The following is a 21,281-nucleotide window of genomic DNA, read 5'->3' as shown; positions in this document are numbered from 1 at the left end:
ATCCTCTGAACATGAGGTTGCATGCTCTTTAAGGTTGCACACCTATACCTACTTATTTAGGAGTAAGACCCATTAAACTCAATATAACTTACTTCTGAGTAGATGTGTATATTAACAATTGCCATACCTTTGCTTAATTACATTATTTGTTGGCTATTAGTCTTAAAAACAGAAATACAAAGATGACTATAATTATAAGCAGAGTTCAAAATACCAACGAAGTGTGATAAACACAACTCGAGCAAGAGATAAGGTGTTAAATGTGATTATGTGACAGTACAGGAGCTGTAGTTTCTGTGAGAGAGGCAAGTGATTGTCAACAGATAAATTTTAGTTTTGTACTCTCACCAAACTGCACTCCCAAAATTCTTTGAGGAGGAGTAGCTAACAAGCACAGACAAGCAGCTCTACACCATGGTTTGTTTCCTGTAGTCTGGAAACTCAAACCATGGTTTGGCAAACTATCCAACCTGAACCAATGTGCTAATTTATGTTGAAAATAATTGCTATTGATAAGCCATGCATAACATGGTGCTCATACATGTAAACAAGTAATTTATAAAATGTAATATAGTGTTACTTACATTTATTATTTTCTGTTGCTTTGCTTTTACTCTTTATTTTCTTTTCATTCCACATGGATTGGTGGATTCCTCCTTCAAACTTTTTCAGAATTGTATACATTTATGCATACGTTGTATCTTCCATTTCCATTTGATTGTTACACTTTTCCAGTCAGCTGGATATTTTTATTCACTTCTCTTTACCCTTTATTCTGTTATCCTCCTGCTTCCCAACCTTCTCCATGTTCATTTGCTTTTAGTCTCACTTTGCTACCTCCTCAAATGAAGCTTTCATTGAGGAAACCAGAAGGCTCTCCTATTTTCTCATTAGCTAATATTTTGCTTTGACTCCTGAGTTCTTTAATCTACTTTCCCTGACCTCTTTTCTAATATTTGCTTCCTCAAACCCTAGACATTTCAACATACAGTATTAGGAAAAGAAGAACGGTTGTACAGGATCAGATATACAGTGGCACCTTGGTTTTTGAACACCTCCGTAGTTGAATGCTTCGGAACTCTATTGAGTTAAATACAAGCATATTGGTATGCCACCTCTTTTGTAGACATAACAATATGCTAGTGTACAGGATAGTGTAGGGGATATGTGAGGGATGTCAGGAATCAAAGTCACCCCTCTCCTAGCATATTCCCAGTGCTGCAAATTTTTTGTTCCCCTGCTTGTTGACTTGCACTGGCAGTGGGGACACACCGGCATCATATCACACTGGTGTATTCCTAGTGATCTAACAGTGTAGAATTTCTGAGGGTGGGATATCTCCAAGACTTAAGCTAAATCATAAGGTGCTAAATTTAGAGTAACTGGTGGAAATTTAGCATAGTATTGTGCCCCAAGGCATTATTTCTTCTATTGTTTAATTGCACGGTAATTTTCAATTTCACTTCAGACTAAAAAGGCCAAAGTCAGACACTATATCAGTGGTCTCCATAATGGCATCCTGACACCTTCAGGCACCCCATGTCCATCTGCCTATTTATTTATTTATTGATTGGGGCTTTTTGATGTTTGGTTGAGGTGGATTGTTTGAGTTTGGGAATGCTGACAGTTTTTTAAAAAAATGTTTTATTTGGTTTTTTTGCAGCTATTTTGCCCATTGTTTTGGCCACAATAGTTTTGTCGATTTTCAGATGTGCTCCTTGCTCCAAAGATTGTGGACACTGCATTAGATTCTAACAAGCATCACAAACATCACCACCACCATCAAATGATTATATATAGATGCAGACTAGTAGCCCAGGTACAAATGACCAAGCAACATTGGCCATGCCCTGAGTTATACTCACTGTTTACACCCTACCCTTATACAAGCAGATAAAACTAACCAGGAAGAGCTTGTTTATCATGCTCTCCAAACCCAGGATCCTGATTTGTTGTTTCCAAAGGAGCCAGGGTTTGAAGGCTTACAAATCCTTGCTTGTTTGGAAGCAACAACTGGATTCCCTGTTTGGCATATCACAGTAAGCTAGCCCTTCCTTGTTAGTTTCCATGCTTGCAGGAAGAGAGGTGTAAATGGGCTGCATATACCAGCATGCTGCTTGTTTATAGTAAGATGCAACTGAAAGATTAAGCTTGTTTAATCATTTGAAAAAGACATATCAACAATTGGAAAATATTGATTCTATTCTGAATTACCTGAATATGGATGCATTGTAATTGCAACTGTAGTTCAATAAAGATCTATAAAAGTCTATGTTTCCCATGTTATTGTTTCTGCTTTCCTGTTAAGAGAAGGGAAACTCATGTTTATCACTGCCCTCTTTAAAATTAGTTTTTCCTAATAAATTTACATCCCTGATAAAGACTGTATATTACCATATTCAACTTTCAGTCTTACATCATATGCACACATACATACATATTTAACACTCATTTTCTCTTTCCTGTTTAACTGTTTCCCCAATGCTGTTATAACTTCTCCCTACCACCTCAACAAGCAGCTGATGTGTTTCTCCTTTATGTCTCATCTGCAATTTGGGGAGGGTGTCTCCTAATCTGGAGCCCCACACAATCTTCTTAACCTACTATAACTGGGAGAGAAGATAGGGCACAAGCAACTTCATATTAAGCCACCTGTTCATATGTGCATGTCTTTGCACTTCTTTAAATTGCCCTTAAAGGAGCACATCTACGGGTGAGCTGCATATAATTCTGTTAAGGGTTTTGTCTCTCCTGTCCTAAAAAACTGAAAAAAATTCTTCTAAAATGTTTATTATACCACACTACTTGTTATTACAACACATTTCACCTTGACATCTAAGCACAATAGTAAAATGTATCAGAATACATTAAAAGTATGAGTGCTCTGCAATAAGCTGAAGGATATTTTGTTTTGCTTGCTCACTTCTCTCTCTCTCTCTCTCTCTCTCTCTCTCTCTCTCTCTCTCTCTCTCTCTCTCTCTCTCTCTCTCTGCAAAGGAACACATTTTTCAAAATACAAACCCTTGGCCTCCATCTAGCATTACTCTTGACTGGATGTCTTCCAGCAAGAAATGTCATGAATAAGATGCTGTCATGATGGGACACTATAATATAAGCATTTTGGAGTTTGCAAACAATGTATTAGTTAAATTAGTTAAAAAATAAAATTGGTATTATAAAAATCTATTTAAAAAATCTGTACTACATCATACTTTTATCTGAGGATAAAGATCCTATATATCTTCTCTGATATGCACATTTACTCAGAAGGAAGACACACTGTGTTCAATAGGGCTTTCTCCATCAGTGTGTTTAGGCCTTGCCTTGGATTTCTAGACTGCATTTAATGACTGTCTATATTATTGAAACAAACAAACAAAATCCTTCCAGTAGCACCTTAGAGACCAACTAAGTTTGTCATTGGTATGAGCTTTCGTGTGCATGCACACTTCTTCAGATACCATAGACAGATAACTGTCTATATTATAGGGATCTTCTACAGTACCTATTCCCTTAGGCATTTGATAAATACTGCACACAATTATTAACTCAAAGTGCTTCACAAACATTAACTAGAACTCACAAAAGGAGTTTTTTGTGGGAAAATGGTAAGTTAAACTCTAAAAATGCTTATTCATATATTGAGAACCTGCCTTTTCGGAATTGTAACACTCACGTATAACACTGGTATTTAAAAATATGTGTAAGGAGTGATTATATAATCAGGCATCATAACACTTCGTTGGGAGTGAGCCTACATATATATATATGACTAGAGGGTGTGTTAGTATCCATTTACCGGTATTACAGGTGGCATCAACTACTCTAGAGATATAGGACTTGCATCTGATTAAGTCAGTTCTGATCCACAAAAGCTGATTAAATAATACATTTGTTAGTTATTTTTGCTGCAACAAACACAGCTAGAGCTCTGGAATAAATTAATATTATTGGTAATATTTACCCTGATCTATGAGACTGGCAAATTCATCTCTCTGTCCATTACATGAAGAAGTGTCACTGATTAGATGCAAAGGAATAGTGGGAACCCCCAAGGGAAGAAAGCTCAAAGCCAAGGGAGTGTTCATAGAACAAGAGAGAGTGGTCAGAGAGAGAAAACTGGGGGCGGGTGTTGGAAGCTGAAGAAGTAACAGGGCTTAGTGAATAGGGAGAGTCTGTGGCAGAGAACAGTCCAGACTCAGAGGCAGAAACTCATACAGGAGAAGAGGGAGGCCAAGAGGCAGAGAAGAATCAGGCTGGTGAAGGAGCACAGGTATTTCTCTATCCTGTTGAGGCAAGCTCCTCTCCCTCCTGGCCTCCCAGGACCAGGAGAGGCATAAATTGGGAGCAGCAAAGTCAGGCATGAAGGCACAGTCTCAGATTGTTTGGGGAAAACCCTGGAGAGGAGGGGACTTAGGCAGCTATTGGGGGGGGGGAGGGACATTCAGTCTCCACAACTGCTTCATAGGGGCAAGGACCTAGCAAGGAGTTGCTGTGCTCATTAGGGCTTGGCACTCCTGTGCAGATCCCTTTTTTCCTAATAAAGAGTTATTTCCACCTCCTTGGTGTGCTTTACTGCTGGCTCGCTCCTGACAATGAGTTTTTGGATGGTTAGAGAGCATATGCATCTGATTCTCCAGTCATTTTTTAATGTAACAAATACAGGGACTTTGCCACAGGCCATTGCTGTAATTATTTCTTGTCTTTCCTCAAGCCCCATCATTTTTTTCAAAAGCAGCTGAAGAATCCAATGTAAGGGCATCTCTATCCCAGCTACATCTCCTCTTGTCACGCCCATTTTGGACATTTATGCTGACATAGGTAGCTGGACCACAAATTTGCCCATACAGATGTGAGCATCTTAGAGAATGTGTTATCAGAAGCATTTTACAGAGGAGTCCTATACATGTTTCTTTATAAGGAAGTCCCATTATGTCAGCGCAATGTATTCCCAAAGTCCCAGGTCAGTATACTGCAACCTTATTCCCAAGTAAGTGGGTAGCTTCAATGATCAACAAGGGTATGGGGAAAACACATTGGTAACTCTCTCTCTCTCTCTCTCTCTCTCTCTCTCTCTCTCTCTCTCTCTCTCTCTCTCTGTGTGTGTGTGTGTGTGTGTGTGTGTGTTAATAAAAATAAGAAGTGTGCAATTAGAATGCTTGCCATGTGCAATTCCTGCCTGGGAGCTTAATGCCTGGCACTGCTGTTGCCACTGCTGCCTCCCAAGTTGAGTTAGGTTCACCTTTGGCCAGTCTCTGTCAGACCACGAAGGCTGGGGGTATCCTCTTATACCACCCCTTGTGGGGTGGTATAAGGAGGCACCTCTCTTTAGGGTGGGAGCTGCTCAGAGACCAGAGGTGGTAGCAGCTGCTGCCCAAAGGACTCCGAAGGAGAGAGGAGAGGAGGCAGAAAGAATGTAGTTGGTCAGGGGAGCCCTGGACACAAAAAGGTTGAAAACCTCTGGGTTAAAGAGACACTTTGCAATTCAGAAAAAAATGACACAAGTTTAACTCTTTAAAAAGGGTGAAAATCAAGCATCTGAAGAACTATGCAGTAACTGAATATTTGAGGATAATAATAATAAGAAAAATAAAGAACTATCAATGCCCATTAAATGTAAATAGAAGTGAAATGCAGGCAGTCCCATTTTTGTTTTCTGTTGAGCTGAGTCAGTCAGTTGGGCTGAGTCAGTTGGGCTGTCAGTCAGTCAGATGTGACAACAAAGCTGGCTGTGGGTTTTGTAATTAGACAGGGCTGTGTTTGTAGGTTTTGACTGGTAGAGAATATATATATAGTTGGGGGAAAACCATCAGAGCTTCTTGTATTCCCCTCTCTTCAGTGTTAACAGGAGGGATGCAAGTTATAGGAGCCTTGAGGGGGGATGGGGTAATGGAGGGGGCGGGGAAACCAGAGCAAGGCCTGAGAATTCTCATCAGTCCTCTGCTCTATTCAGCAGCACTAACAGGAGGATGTGAAGCCTTTGTAGCTACAAATGGGATAAGAAAAACAGCAAGAATAAGCCTGAGAATACTTAGGATTTTGCCCTCTTTCTCAGGGTTAATAGGTACACTGGGTAACTGAGATGTAGAAATTGAATCAGTAGAAAACAAGTCTTCAGAATGATCACTGTTTTTGCCCCTGTCTCCCAGCTAGCTTAATTGGAGGATGCGAAGCTCTGGTAGAAATCCAGAGTTAGGATTTGCAGAGTGTACTGCAAAGTAAAATGTGCAGCAAGCCCGGCCAGATTCTGAATTTTCTTTATCTGGGAAAGAGACTCAGGATTATCATTCCATGTGGGTGGGAATAACATACCCAGTGGAAAGGGGTATTGAGAAAACTATTTCCTTTGGAAAGACAGATCATTTAAAACCCCATTTTTTAAATAAAAAAATAAGCTGATCTAAACTAAAGGCCCCAAAAGTGTGCTATATGCTGTAGTTCTGCCAGAGTGTGATTTCCACAAAGGAAGGAACCGATGTAACTGTATACTTACTGTTTGACAAAGCAAGACTTCTCTATTTGGATTTGATTTTGGTGGGGGGAAATGTCATAGAAGTAGAGCTCAGAACTTCTCTTTTGCAGAATCAATGGGAACAAAGGTGTATTAGGAAGGATTCTGTCAGTTGCCCCATTAACCGCTCTGTGTCCCTGTTTAAAAACAATACTTTTAGACATTGTAAGCCATGTGTTAATTGACATATATTTTAGGAGAGGAAAGCCTGGGGAGCACAATCATCCCCTAAAAGTTTTCACCTGTTCTCCTGCATATCCTCTGATCCTAAGGACACTCACTCCTACTTACTCCCAAGCTGAGTCACAAGCAAAAGGCTTTCTAACCTACTCTCTGTCAGCATATACAGCAAAGAAGGCTTTGGCATGGCCTTCTCCTTATTATGCACCTCGGTGACTCTCTCCTGTGAGCAAGCCAGGATATTGGGAAATGGTAGTGAGCCTCCAAGATGCCTAAGGAAAGGGCTCTGCCAAAGCTGCTGTTGTAGTTTGTACTGTGGAGTCATTTTTTAAAGAGCCCTTTGCCTCCATCTAAGCCAGGCATGTCCAAAGTCCGTTTTGGGGGCCTAATCCAGCCCACCGGTTGGTTTAATACGGCCCCTGTGGCAGTTTATTTCATGGGGTAAAATCCTAAAAAAAAAACCAAAACCTCAACAACTTCAATCCTAAAAGAAGCTCAACAACTTTGGTCGGCCCCCATGGTCCTTCACTTCATCAGATCTGGCCCTCTTTGAAAAATGTTTGGACACCACTGATAAGCCTTTGGGCATATGAGTCCATGAGCAGAGCCAATGTCACTGGCTCTCCGTTGAAACCTGGCCCACGTTTTACAAATCTTGTTGCTTGCCCAAGTTCTAGTTAGTACTTCCTCCTGAAATAGCCACCAACTTTTCAAATCCCCCATTCCCTTCAGCATTTCCTCTTAAATCCTTCACTCTTGTCAGAATGAGAGCTCAGAACCAGATGCAACACAGAGAGAAATGAATGTCTGAATTGGAAGCAGCGCCACTAGCTTCTTCCTATGACTCCTGTGTCCTTCCTGTGCATATTTTCTGCAAAATAACCACCAAAGTCTGCCTATTCCTTTGTTCTTAACCCACCCACCCCCATCTCATCTACAAGCAGGGTCTTTCCCGCTTTCCAACTTTGCTCCCCATCTCCCTGCTTCACTCCAGTCCTGCTTTCAATTCTGCGACATCATCACTATTTCAGAGGACAAATTTGCTGCTCTAGTTATATCTGTACACTTGAGGGAAAGATCCACAGAAATGAAGGAATATTTCCCCTAATCCGAGGGTGTCTACAACAAAACGTTTTCTCCCTCTAATAATGTTGTGACTGCAGGCACAGCTTCAGGGCTGGGCTTTGGAGCCAAAGTTTAGGGTAATGTGCAGGAGGACCCCCAACAAATGGAGCAGGACTGGCTTATCACAGTTTTGAAGGTCTTATAGTCCAGAGTGTCTGCAATTATTTATTTAATTTCTATATCACCCTTCATCTGAGGACCACAGAGAAGTTTACAGTATAAAAAGCCAACTGCACAGCTTCCAGGGAGCTCTGTACTTAATAGGATGGTTTATTCATAGGTCAGAGAATGCTTTATAAACCATAAAGGGGCAATTCTTAACTCAGTTGGGCTCTTGATATTGCTGAGGTGTTTTATGAAGTGAATTCCAGGATTCTAGTGGGGGTGGGGGGTTGCATTATTTTCAAAAGCCACACTTAAGCTCTTGTAGTGTGGCAATAATTGGGGAAGGGGTGAAAACGTGTACGTGTGTGTTTTTCCAGGTATTTATTTCGCCGCAAACGTCCGTGTTAGATTGGGCAACAGAAATCTGAGGCGGATGCCCCGTGACTGAAAACTGGGGCGCCCTCAGTGTGTGCGTCGGGTGGGGTGGGGGGGTTGTCTGGCTGAAACTGGCAAATACACATGGCTTGCGAGGAGAAAAATGAAAGGCAGGGAGCAGGCGCCCCCTTTACTCTGTGTAAAGAGGACAGGCTCGAAGCTCCCAGGCTCGGCAGAGCTTGGCGCCTCTGAAACTCAGTGAGAAGCGCCCCCGGCTAGGGAGTGGAGGTGGGGGAGGGAAAGGCTGTTCCCAGCTCCGAACCGCGTTTTCCCGCTCACTCCCCTCCCCTCTCGCTAAACGAGATATTCGGCTCTCTCACTCCGTTGTTTGTCGACTGTATGCCGCCGCGGCGGCCGGGACTCGTTCCCCCCGCCTCATACTCAGCATATTTACACGCACCACTTCGTTTTTCACGCCGGCCGAAGCGTCCTTCAAATCCCAGAACGCGCCAGGTTTGCTCTTCGCTCGCCCTCACCCTCGCAAGGGGAAGAGAAAGCGAGGGCTCGCGGTGGTGAGACCGGGGGGACTACTTGACATGGTTGCCACAGTCTCGGCGGAGGGGTTTTAACGAGAGAGAGCGGATGAGCGATACTGCGGCTCTGCTCAGCGCTTCCTGGAAACTCCCGCTTAGGAGCGGGTGGGGCGGCCAGGAGGGGGGCGGGGAGCACGTCCTACACTGTGAGGGGAATGGGCGGGTAGTCAGTCAGTCAGGTAAAAAGCGAGCCCGAGCCCAGAGGGCAGAGCAAGAGTACAGAACTGAAAAGTAATCGTCACAGGGGCACCGCATACAGTGCTCACTGTCTGAACAACAAAAAAGACCACAAACCCTGCACATTTTAAAGGGGGTGCAGATGTACACTTGACCTAAAAAGAGGGAGAGAGAGCAGAGGCGTTTGGTATCTGTCGTCCAGAGGAACACAAAAGACACCCCCTTCATAAGGGGAAAAATTGTCATCCGTTTACAGAACACAGCAGGGGGAAGGGCATAATGACCCCAATAACTCTTTTTTTTTAAGTCAAGGGCGCCGAAGCACTTCTCCCAAGCGGAACCCCAAACCCCGAAATTGGGGTGGGGCGAAATGAGGAACCTTTGTTGTCCACTGCTTCAAATAATAATTTAGAAACAACCACCAACCACCCCATGGGCGCGTGTTAATTCCCACAACTCAAAAACACGGGGGCCAGTGAGAGAGGGGTGAACCCCGAATCGTGAGATAGTGGAGCGCCTTCTCTGAAGGCGAGGGGGCGCCCAGTCCACTAAAATCTAAGGCAGGTCGGCTTTTGCTTACTTCCAAACAAGGAAAATCTAACTTTTCCATGGGTGTGTGTGTGTGTTTCAGAGTCTGCTGTAGCTTGCGCCACTATCCCAAATGGAGAGTTAATTAACCCCCCCCCAAAAAAAATCTGGAAAGCGCACAGCAGCAGTCACCCCCACCCCTCCATACTCCTACAGACTTAGAAAGGGCTAGAATAAGGGGAAAAGCCCGTTCGGTGTGTGTACCCCCCTCCCCGCTTTCGCTCCCTTTTTTTTTTGCTACTAGAGTGCCTCCCCCCCAACCCCCACACACTTCTCTTTCTCAGTCTCCTTTCTGAGACCTTCAATTTATCCCATCACCAAGCTGCATGTCAGCTGGGAGGTGGGGAACAGGCTCCATAGCAAGCTGCTGCTACAGCAGCATCGCAGAGGGTTAACGGCAGAGCAGAGCTGGAGGATGGGGGAGGGGAGGCAGGGTTTGTAAATGGAAACATTGGTACATAAGCATTTAGCACAATCAGTAGGAAAAACGGCCCAACTGCAGGGAAGAGAACAAAAACTCTCCCTGTGCTGCCCCCTGGTGCCGGTTCTTGCAAATTTCCCTTAGCAAAAGGGAGAAAATATGTATATGCGTGTGTATTACTCCAATTAAACTTCTCTCTCTTTCTTTCTTTCTTTCTTTCTTTCTTTCTCTCTTGCTTGCTTGCTTGCTTGCTTGCTACTTTCATTTGCATGTGAAACAGGCGAAGCACACATACGAATTAGATTGCAGGCAGGGTTAGCTCAAGTTCAGATTCTTGTTAATGTGCACATTCCATAGCCATCTCTTAGTCACAACGGGCTTATCTGGTCATAGGATCAAGGGTATAAGTAGAGGAGGAGGAAGGAAGGGTGTGTGAGCTTTGGGAAGAGAGGATTTTTGGGGTGGGAGAGGGTGGTGCTGTTGAGAAACCAAAAGAGATATGAGTAGGAATTTATCAATAAAAAACTATGTGTGGCTGGGGTGGGAAAAGCTAGTCTGCACCTTCTCCAGGCACTCCATTATTCATATGTAAAGGTAAAGGGACCCCTGACCATTAGGTCCAGTCATTACCGACTCTGGGGTTGCGGCACTGTTTTGGGACTACAATTCCCATCATCCCTAACCACTGGTACTGTTTGTTAGGGATGATGGGAGTTGTAGTCCTGAAACATCTGGCAGGCTGAGTTTGGGGATGCCTGTTGTAGATGGACTATCCATCAGTTCCCATACCACCTATATCACTGTTTGCCTAAGAGAGAGACTATTCCACAGGAAATGCTTGCAGAGCAAATAGCTCTGCTACGCTTAGCAAACGATGCTAGCCATATCCTACACTTAGTGGCAAACAATCAAAGCAAGAGCTTTCTTAACTTTGTCAGAGTGGACCTCTCCTAGTACTAAAAACAAACACCAACAACAGCGACTCTTGTGCCACATTACACTAACAGATTTATTGAGTAATAACAATGGTTTTTCACATTACATGTGTTAATTGACACTAACATGATTGGCCCTACCATTAGGCAGACAGAGGCACCTGGTTTTGTGTGTTATGAAAGGGCAGCAAATTGTTAGTTTTTTAAATTTATGATTGTTCTGTTTTTACTGCCTGGGAAGGGAAAGAGGCACATGTGATTTTCTGCTTCGGGTGCCAAAATATATGCCTTGACTAGGGGAAGCGGTACTTGCTTTCTGCCTCAAGCAGCAAAATGCCTTGGGCAGCTCTGCTTACCAATGGCAAGATGTCTATGTTATCAGCAACTATTTTTTTGTGAATGGCCCTGTTAATTACATAATTATCACCACCCCTGTACTTTCTGCATTCCATTTCCCTCTGACTTCACTGTTTATAATCCCCTCCCCCAAAGTATGTGTGTGTTTCTGTGTGTAATACGTGTGCGTGTGTAAAACTCAATATTTGTGCATCTGATAAAGTGGGCTGTAATCTATTCAAGTTTAAACCAGGCACCCCCAAACTTCGGCCCTCCAGATGTTTTGGACTACAATTCCCATCATCCCTGACCACTGGTCCTCTTAGCTAGGGATCATGGGAGTTGTAGGCCAAAACATCTGGAGGGCCGCAGTTTGGGAATGCCTGGTTTAAACCATAATAAATTTGTTAGCTTTTAGGATGTCACAATAGGTTTTGTCTTGGTTTTGCTGGGAAAGACTTTCACAGCTATTGCTATGCAAACCTCTTCAAATGTATGACAGACAATTCAGCTAACAGTATAAACTCAACCCAGACTTAGGGCCATACATCCAACCTCAACCCTAAAAGAAAGGAAGCAGGGTTATACTTTTAATCCTGGACTTCCCTGGCAACTGTCCACGGCTCCCACATTGAGAAACACTGATTAAAAGCACTTTCAAGAGCTTCTTACTTCTGTTACTGAAGGACAAACATGGTACAAGACACTCCCCACCACACACATTGTTTTTTTTAAAAAAAACTTAGGATAGGATCATCATCAATCCTCTTCCATTTCTGCCAATGCTGACAAAGGGAGGCATTAAGCTAACACCAGTGCCCAGCAGGGTTCCATGCATTTGCTTCAACAGATTCCTGTTTAATAGAGCCTAGCACACTTTTGGTGCTAAGTAAACATTACAATTGTAGAAATCATTCGTAGGTATAGTGTTTTCAGAGGTTGTCAATTGCTTGCATGTTCTGAATCTTACTAGAGTATATCTACAAGTGGTACCAATTTGTCTGGACATAATATTGCCTCACAAGAATAAGGATCTGCCTTGTATCATGTCAGTCCAACAGTCCATCTGGCTCCTTATTGTTTACGCTGACTAGAGGCAGCCCTCCAGGGTCTTAAGGGAGGGATCTCTCTCAGCCTCCAGAGCTGAGAAAATGTAACTGAAGATGTTGGAGGTTAAAGCAGAGCTTTTACACATAGAAAACACATGTTCTGGTACTAAGTTATCACCTCTCCCCTCTCTACTTAAAACCAGACAACTTTAGTAGTACAAATTTTGCCCTGTGGTCAGCGTTCCTTGCTTCTGCCAGGATTCTCCATGCCATTCTCCCTGGTTTTCTCCTACCCCCGAAAGTCAATTAGCATTCAGTGCCCACTAAGCATATTCAGCCCACACAGTTCTAGATGGGTTGTTGTTTTTTTGTTTCTTTTTGTATTTTTGCAAACCTTGAAGTTCCCCCAAGCCTGCGAATATCTCCCCTTTGTACATGGATGGTGCTGTTTTGGCTATGTAAGGATCAAGGGAGAATGAATTTGCTATTAGCATGGTATAATGGATGCAATTTTTAAATTCTGTACCCTTTTCTCATTTTCAAACAGTCCCTTTCCATATTCTCAAAATTGTTATATTAATTCTGAAAGCAACAGAAAATGAATCTTGTACACCTCTAGTCCAGTTACTAGACCTTTTAACCCTGGACTCTCAAAACATGGACCTGACAGTGACTTAGTACAGCTGCTGAGAGCAAGTAAAGGCACATATAGGATGGAGATGTGGAGTTTCTCCTTCAGATACTTGAAGCGGCCTTAATTCTGGGAAATGGGGTTCAGGGTAGGGGGAAGGCTTGTGTCTGAAAACAGGACAAATCATATTTAAGTGACTTCTCTCTTCACATGTTTACAATTTCCTCCTCTTCCTTTTTTAAGATCTCATAAGATGTAAGAAAGATTCTCTACTTTCTTTGTACTCACCTTGCATTGTTAAATGTGGAGGGCGCCACATAGACTATGATAATCCATGCTATAAGGAATATTACTCATTATTTAATAATTCAGTGTATTACTTAATGTATCTTAGAAGTTAATGCCTCACAAATGTAGCTACATTTTTTATTAAAAAAAATCACTCTCAATTTTCCAATATCTTGGGTATGCATGTAGAGGACAAATATTTTAAGGTTTCGACAAGTTTGGAGACTGATGAAAGGGCAGGGGGCGGGAGAAGATGTGTCCTTGTTGTAATTGCAAGGTAAGTGTCTCTTCCTCTCTGCTTTCCTCTTCATGCTTTAATCATTTTGACACCAGGCTGTACAGAAGTAATTTAAAATTAATGTGATTGACACTCTGTGGATAGCAAGGCCCAATGCAGAGCTCCACCTCCTATGCAGGATGGCTCCAGTTGAGCTTTCAATTGGCTGCCAAGCTTAAGGCAGCTGACACAACACCTAGCAAAAATACAGCAAACAATTAATTTGCTAATTTCGTTCTCTCTTTAATTTGAAACCAGAAAATTGTCAGCCATCAGGTCAGAAGCGTAGTAGCTGTCTAGTCTCAGGATTCTGTGTTGAGAGAGCACTTGCCGTGTTGGTTGAAGCAGGAGAATGGAAGCCAGAAAAGTAGACAGCTCAGATACCCAGGCAGATGAAGGGCAAGCTATAAACAGTTTTAATAGAAATAAATAACATTTAAGAAGTCAGTTATGTACCCAAGTATTGAAAGCAAGGGAAGAGAGAAAATTGAGAAGCTTGAAACTGGAGGGTTAGAGGTGGAAAGATGGGAGAGAGATGATTTTATACCAAAATCAAGGACAGACAAAAGAAAGGACTTCTTCACATAGCACACAGTTAAATTATGGAATTCTGGTTGGCTACTGTGAAAACAGGATGCTGGACTAGATGGGCCACTGGTCTGATCCAGCAGGGCTCTTATTATTGTCCTGTGTTCAAAGGAGCTGACCCAGCGTGGTGGGCCTGATGTGGCATTGAGGCAGCCTTTCACAGAATAGGAAACAAACTGATGGCTGTGTGTTTTATTGCAGGGACAAAAACCTTTTATCCTTTTACTTCACATTCCCTCTAGGACAGGGAATAGGAGATACTCTGGCAGATCTACCCTCTTCCATGCTAAACTTGGAGGACCTCAAAATAAGAAGTGTGAACACACTAAAACAATGTAGATCACCCCAACACAACTAATTAAAAAGATATATTGGTAATTTTAGAAGTAGTGTATGGCATGGCTTGTTTATATACTGCCTTTTAGCCCAAAGCCCCATGAATACTGTTTTCTCAGTGAGCCATGAATGCTGGCTATGTTCTGTCTCTAACACAGAGGCAGCGTGTCTCTGAATGCCAGTTGCTGGGAATCACAGATGGGGAGAGTTCTGTTGCACTCACATCCTGCTTTGGGCTTCCCAGAGAAGGCACCTGGTGAGCCACTGTGAGAATAGGATGCTGGACTCTATTGCTATTTGCTCCTATTTCCCCACCCACAATACAGAATTCTCTGTGGGGTTGCATGACCAGCCCCTTCATCACCAATGTAAATATTAAAACCCACACTTAAACCTTCCCCCTTTTTTCAAATTCTGTCCGCACATTATTTGCATTCTGCAATTTGTCATTTACTTTGCTGGTAGACTTTATGACAATCAATGGCTGTTTCATAGCCTAGCAGTGAGGCTCAATAGTTAGAATATCAGTGAATATGTTGCGTTGGTTGATGAGGTGGGGTGGGATGGGAAGGCAGCAGGCTCACAGGTGAATAGATTAAAAAATAATAATACACATGATAATACTCACTGAAAACATTGTCTTGCTGTCCATCTAAGCACCAATATGGAAAAAGACTGGGCAGGAGGCAAGCAGCATTACTGCAACAGATGAATTAATAGTTGCATTAGATACTAGTGTGTCTGGGTCTTGAAAACCTCAGTGAAACTTCAAATATATTGGGAGTGGGGAAAACCAGTTCGTTATGTTTCAGCAACACTGTTTTCCATTGGGTCCATGGAAACTAATTTTCTAATCAGCAAACAATAAAAAAGCAGCCTGAGTGATTCCCATCCGCAGTTTGGATTCCAATTCTATCAAGGGAGGAAAAGCCAGCTCAATTCAGTAAGGCAGCACTGAACCTCTAATTGACATAATTGAGACAGACCAGCAACTGGATTGATAGGGCAGAGAAAGGGAGCAGGTGTCCTGATTGAGAAAGAAATGGAAATCCAGGACTGCAGCATCCCTCTTAGTCCATAGTCTTATAACAACTGAAAATCCTAAGATGAGTTGATTCACAATGTAATGAAGTCAAAGGCAAACTGGCAAGAGTCACCTAGGCAAGGGTACTCATGTTGTTCCCAAAGCCTATTTCAACATTTGTGGGTGTTGTTGGAATAAATCCATATGCTGTGTGTGAATAATGCAGAGAACTTCCCCTGGCACATCTAAAGCACAAGGCGAAATTCTCACCATGTTTTATTTGCAACTAAGATAGTATTTATTCCATATTAGCTTATATTGCCCTTGGCTTGCAATCCTTTTCTCATTTGTCTCCCTAACTACCCTGCTATGTAAGTCCTGCGAGTGAGTGGCGTTTAATTTTCCTATCCCAAGAGTCCATCTTTTGTCTCTTGCCTTATTTATAAAAATATTTGTATACCACTATTAATTAAAAGATCAAAGCAGTTTTCAACAATCACATGTATGTACAGTAAAGGTAAAGTGGTAAAGGGAACCCTGACCATTAGGTTCAGTCGCGGACGACTCTGGAGTTGCGGCGCTCATCTCGCTTTACTGGCCGAGGGAGCTGGCGTACAGCTTCCGGGTCATGTGGCCAGCATGACTAAGCCGCTTCTGGCGAACCAGAGCAGCGCACGGAAACGCCGTTTACCTTCCCGCTGGAGTGGTGCCTATTTTATCTACTTGCACTTTGACGTGCTTCTGAACTGCTAGGTTGGCAGGAACACGGACCGAGGAACGGGAGCTCACCCTGTTGCGGGGATTTAAACCGCCGACCTTCTGATCGGCAAGCCCTAGGCTCTGTGGTTTAACCCACAGCGCCACCCGCGTCCCTATGTACAGTAAATACCATGTAAAATCGGAGATCATACACCGGTAACTATTACAGAAAAATATTTTCTGAATTTCTTAATAAGCTTGGTGGCACAGAAAAGCTTTCAGCAGACGTCTGAAGGTTAAAACAGAAGGTGCCTACTGAATTTCTATTAGCAGAGTGTTCAACAGGATTGGGCTGATTGTACTAATGACTCAGTTTCTTGTTGCTGTCATGTGAGCCTCGCCAACTGGGGAAACAACTAACAACACTCCTGCAGGTTATCTCAGTGAATGAGCTGGGATATAAAGGTTTAGGTGGTCCATAATACACCCTGGACCGAAATTGCATAAAGTTGTAGATTCATACAAGGACCCTGAACTTGGCTTAGTAATAAATGTGCAGCGAGATATTTTAACAATGGTTTCACTCCCTTCCAACTCTACAATTCTATGATTCTATGTTGAAAGCTGTGCATCCTATCAGCAGTCTGGCCACCACATTCTGCACCAGGCATGCTCATAAATCCATCAAGTTAGGAAAAAAACATATTGTCCAGCTTGTGTCACTCTTACATCACATTAAAGGAATTAGAGAGATGGTAGAGGGGCATTTTTTATTTTTTATTTGTAAAACATCTCTGGTTAGTCAGTTGAAGGTGATTTTTTTTCACCAATGACAATCAGATTGGCAAATTCCAAGTAAAAAAATAAAATAAAAATCAAGTCAAATTTTGATCGGTTATGAATCAATTAATTACACCATGCAGCTCCTTCATTCTTCTAATTGTCCTGGGCTTTGGGTAGAAGGAAGACTAATCTAAATATTTGCATAACATGGAGTGCTATTTACATAAGAGATTTGGTATAATTTGCAACAAAAAGCTAGCCATTTTACTCATAAGTAATCCCCATTGAGGTGAATTATGTTTTGTCAGACCAAAAGATAATCATTTCTCCCTTGTAGAAAGATTGAGAAGCAATCACAGTACAGAGATTGCTAGCTTTCAAGAGTTTTATCCAATGTGGCATTAAAATTTAAAACCTTTTAAAATTAAAAGGCTATTTTAAACAATTTAAAATAAGCAAATGATTTAATACACAGCAAACTGAAGACAGCAGGTCTACTAAAACAAGCAATGCTTTGTCCACTAAAATGAAACTGTTTCCAGTATATGCTTATATGTGGCAATGAGGGCACCAGACTCCGTTTTCTTTAGGTTTTTATAAAATGTTTGTATGTTTATTTGTTTGCAATGCTCAAAGGATGAGACGTGTGCAGGGAGGTGAAACCTACAAGCTGCAGCCCAATGTTAGCCAAGCCCTGCTCCTTGCATTGCTTTCTAAAAACAGTTACTTAGGGGAACATCCTGAAAGGTACGGTGGTTAAGCCCCTTCTAGCCCTCTTCTAATTCAAGCACTGAACATGGGTTGATCTAAAGAGACAGCCTGAATAAACAAACAGTACTGATGCATACTGCTAAAGAAACACATGATGGAAAGATCCAGGTAGAGGGGCCATGGAGGTCCTTCACATAGAAAAAGGGGTCAAATCATGCCCCCTTCTAAAACTGCAGCAAAGGGAGACATCCCCAAACACAGAGAATGATTCCTCACCTGCACTTCAAGCACTTGGGAGAGGGAACATTCTCATATCTATCAACTATATCTATCTATCCACACACACTGCAGAAGTCCATGGTAAAATAATGGGAGAAATTCCCATTCTGGGTTAGTTTTGTTACCAATGACCTGCAGGGTACAATCTGGAACTTTTGTTCTCATGCACCATGCTGATGCACAACTACTAGCTTCGCAGGAATGCAGACAGCCAGATCAGACCTAGATGATGTCCAAACGTACCTGACAACTAGAGATTAGAACTGCAGACCAACTACTTTCCTTGCTGGAAGTTTGGCGTTTGCTCAGGCCAATCACAAGAGCTTCACCCAGAGAACAGAGCCACAGATATGCAGTTCCTTTTGAGGAACTATTAAAATAGCTTCTCCCACCTCCACCCAAAGCACCCAGATCCCAAGGCATAATAAACAAATGCGCCAGAATTATGGGTACCAGCAGTTTCCTCTGGTGCTCTGTTTACTCAAATGTTGTGGATCAGGACAAATACCTGGATTTATGTGGATTATGCTATGTTCGAAATAGCACTGTAATCCAAGTAGCATAGCCTCTTCTACTTTTTCTACTATTCCAACTTGGGGTGCCTGGCCTGGTGCATCTTCCATCCATGTCTGAAAGCCCCACATTCATCAGCACAACTCCTCTTGCTGTAGAACAGTGGTGTGGAAGCCTTTGTAGCCTGAGGGCCACATTTCCTTCTGGATTACCTACTAGGGTAAGGGGGGGGGAGTTATTTACTTTTTTTTTTTAAAAAAACACATTAAGAAGTAATATCTTCTCTTCTGTGGTCTCCTCTGTTGTGCAGCCTTCCTCTGGGCCCCAGCCTGCTCTCTTGGAGCGCTAGCCACCGTGGAGTAGACTCGGCTTAGGGCTTGGGCTTGGCCATGTGTCCTTGCCCTCCCGGTGCTCTCCTACCTCTCCTTTTCAGCAGTGGCAGCAGCAGCAGCGCAGCAAGGTCGGGGCTCCCCTCTTTTTCTCCTTCCTCTTTCGCTCTTCTCCTTCTCCTCTCCTCCTCCCTGCATCGGCTCCGGGGTTTTTACTCGCCCCAGAGCGCCACTGGGCAGTCAGCTGGGTGGCCGGGCACTCTTGCTCCCGGCTCTATTTGGGTCGTGGGGGGGTGTCAAAAGTTCCCCCAGTTGACGCACCGGGCGTCCCTGGTTCCCCCCTCGGCAGTGGCAGCAGCCCGGAGCCAGCCTGGTAGCACAGTTGGCTCTGGCTGGCTTCAGGAACTGCTCGCTGCCGTGGTGCCCGCCATTTTGCCTCACCGGAAGGCCCCATATGATGTGTCTTGTGCCGTTAAACCAATTGCGCAACATTCATTCCATACTAATAAATCTACAACACTTAAAATATAAATCCGGGGACATTAAATGAAATCCAGGGACATTCCGGGGACGGATTTTGTCTGGGGACAAATTTGTAAATTTGGGGACTGTCACCGGGAAACAGGGATGTTTGGTAACCATAGACTAGGGGCCACATTCTGGCAGGGCCAGAAGCAACAGCTGATAGAGCAATGAAGTTAAACTTTGCCTTTGTCCAGTAGGCTAGTTTCTACATACACTTGCACATTCCTCTTAAAGCTCCATCCAGACAAGCAGGAGGCATTAGTATTCAAGAATACATTTCAACCAAGCAAAAGCAAGGGTGTGATGCGGAGCAAGTGAAGGAAGAGTTCTGAGGACCAGGCAGAGAGGCCATAGGCTCTCTACCCGTGCTGTAGAGCCTACTACTGTGTGACATCTTCAACTGGCAAGAGTTAAATGTGGTTTGGCACCTCTACCCCTCAAAAAGAGCAAGAAAAACTAATTTTGGCTATGATATATACAGAGGGTAAATGTGTGTGTACCAGTAAGACAGGAGGATAAACTAGTGCCTAAATGGTGACATGCATTCTAATGATTGGTGTTCTCTGATATTTTAGAAACTCTGATGTGCCAATTATGTTAGTTCTTTGATACTACTGTGGGAAAACAAGTCACACACAAAAATGAGATTTTTGCCATTTTCTCCTCCTTACCCTGACCTCCATTTAGTCAAATCTAGGCCGGAACCATTCTGAACATGGGGATAATTTCTCTGGACTGGCAACTGCTATTACTTCAGAGCCACTGTACACAAAATGTAGTCTGACTGCTAGCACTGGCCTAGATAACAATAGGAGGAATTAGGGCTTGGGGCTGGGTATGAAACAAGGTACAGTATTCCGACACTGCACTTTGTACGAGTGGAACTGGTGGTAAAAGATTGCAGTGTATCCTTCTCCAAACGAGAGCGCTGCTGTTCAAGATTCCAACCAGCCATTCCCTCAGAGGGGAACTTAATTATACTCTTCCACACACCCCTGCTTATTTTCTACTTTGTTTTTAAAATTAATTACACAAAATTCTAGCACTAGAGATATAATACAAAAATACATGTAATTCATATATCAAATATTTGTCTGTCATAATGTTCACATCTCTAGATCATATATTAGTACATAGCTGCCAAATCTCCTGTTTTCCCCGGGAAATCCCCGTTTTTTCCAGCTGTTCCTAGCTGAAAAAACGGAATTTTTGTTTTTCCTCGGCGGCCATTTTGGAACTGGGCGGAGCATGCTCAGAAGCGACTTTTGATGCTACTCTGCCCAGCTCCAAAATGGCTGCAGTGCGACTTCTGGCGTGACGGCCATTTTGGAACTGAGCAAAGCAGCATCAAAAGTCACTTCTGAGCATGCTCCGCCCAGTTCCAAAATGGCGGCAGCGCTACTTCCGGTCTGCTATTTCTGGCCCCGTCCCTTATTTCTCTGACAGCAACTTGGCAGGTATGTATTAGTAATTGCACCTCTATTTGACTTCTTTTCTAAGGAAGTATGTATACAAGGAATCCTGGGAACTTTAGTTTACCCCTCAGAGAGCTACAGTTTCCAGGATTATTTGGGGCAAGTCATGTGCATTGTGTGTACACTGCCTAATACTCAGCATCTATAATGAAGCAGTGCTAGCTGCCACAGTGGCATATAACAGCATACATACAGTACATTTTTATTATATGACCTCAGTTAGGACCTCAGGGTTAGAGGTTTCTTTTAGTTACAGGGTGTTCAGAACTAAAAATCATAATAAAACCTCTCTACCCCTACCAAAAATATTCAGACATCTTTTAAAGTCTTCTGACTAATTAACGAATCCTCACCCATTTCCTAATACCAGCCCTGCTTGAGTTTGATGTCACTGAAGTCTGCTTCTCCATCCACAGTTGTTCCAGGGT

At 43.0% G+C, this 21,281-nt stretch overlaps 1 long non-coding RNA gene across 2 annotated transcripts; it reads right to left on the bottom strand.

Moving 5' to 3' along the window:
• Positions 1-13,813: 13,813 nt before the first annotated feature.
• On the bottom strand, positions 13,814-20,479 carry LOC148685369 (uncharacterized). Of its 2 annotated transcripts, XR_015950620.1 has the most exons (3): positions 18,520-20,479; positions 15,144-15,214; positions 13,814-13,995 (listed from the first exon to the last, which is right to left on the bottom strand). It is a non-coding gene; the product is annotated as an uncharacterized LOC148685369 (long non-coding RNA). The 2 variants fall into 2 exon arrangements; XR_015950619.1 differs by lacking the exon at positions 18,520-20,479 and having other exon boundaries at positions 15,144-17,035.
• Positions 20,480-21,281: the final 802 nt, after the last annotated feature.

This window comes from Zootoca vivipara, chromosome 6 (assembly GCF_965207765.1).
Source record: "Zootoca vivipara chromosome 6, rZooViv2.hap1.1, whole genome shotgun sequence".
Taxonomy (NCBI): Eukaryota; Metazoa; Chordata; class Lepidosauria; order Squamata; family Lacertidae; genus Zootoca; species Zootoca vivipara.
This window is presented reverse-complemented; position numbering and strand designations above follow the sequence as displayed.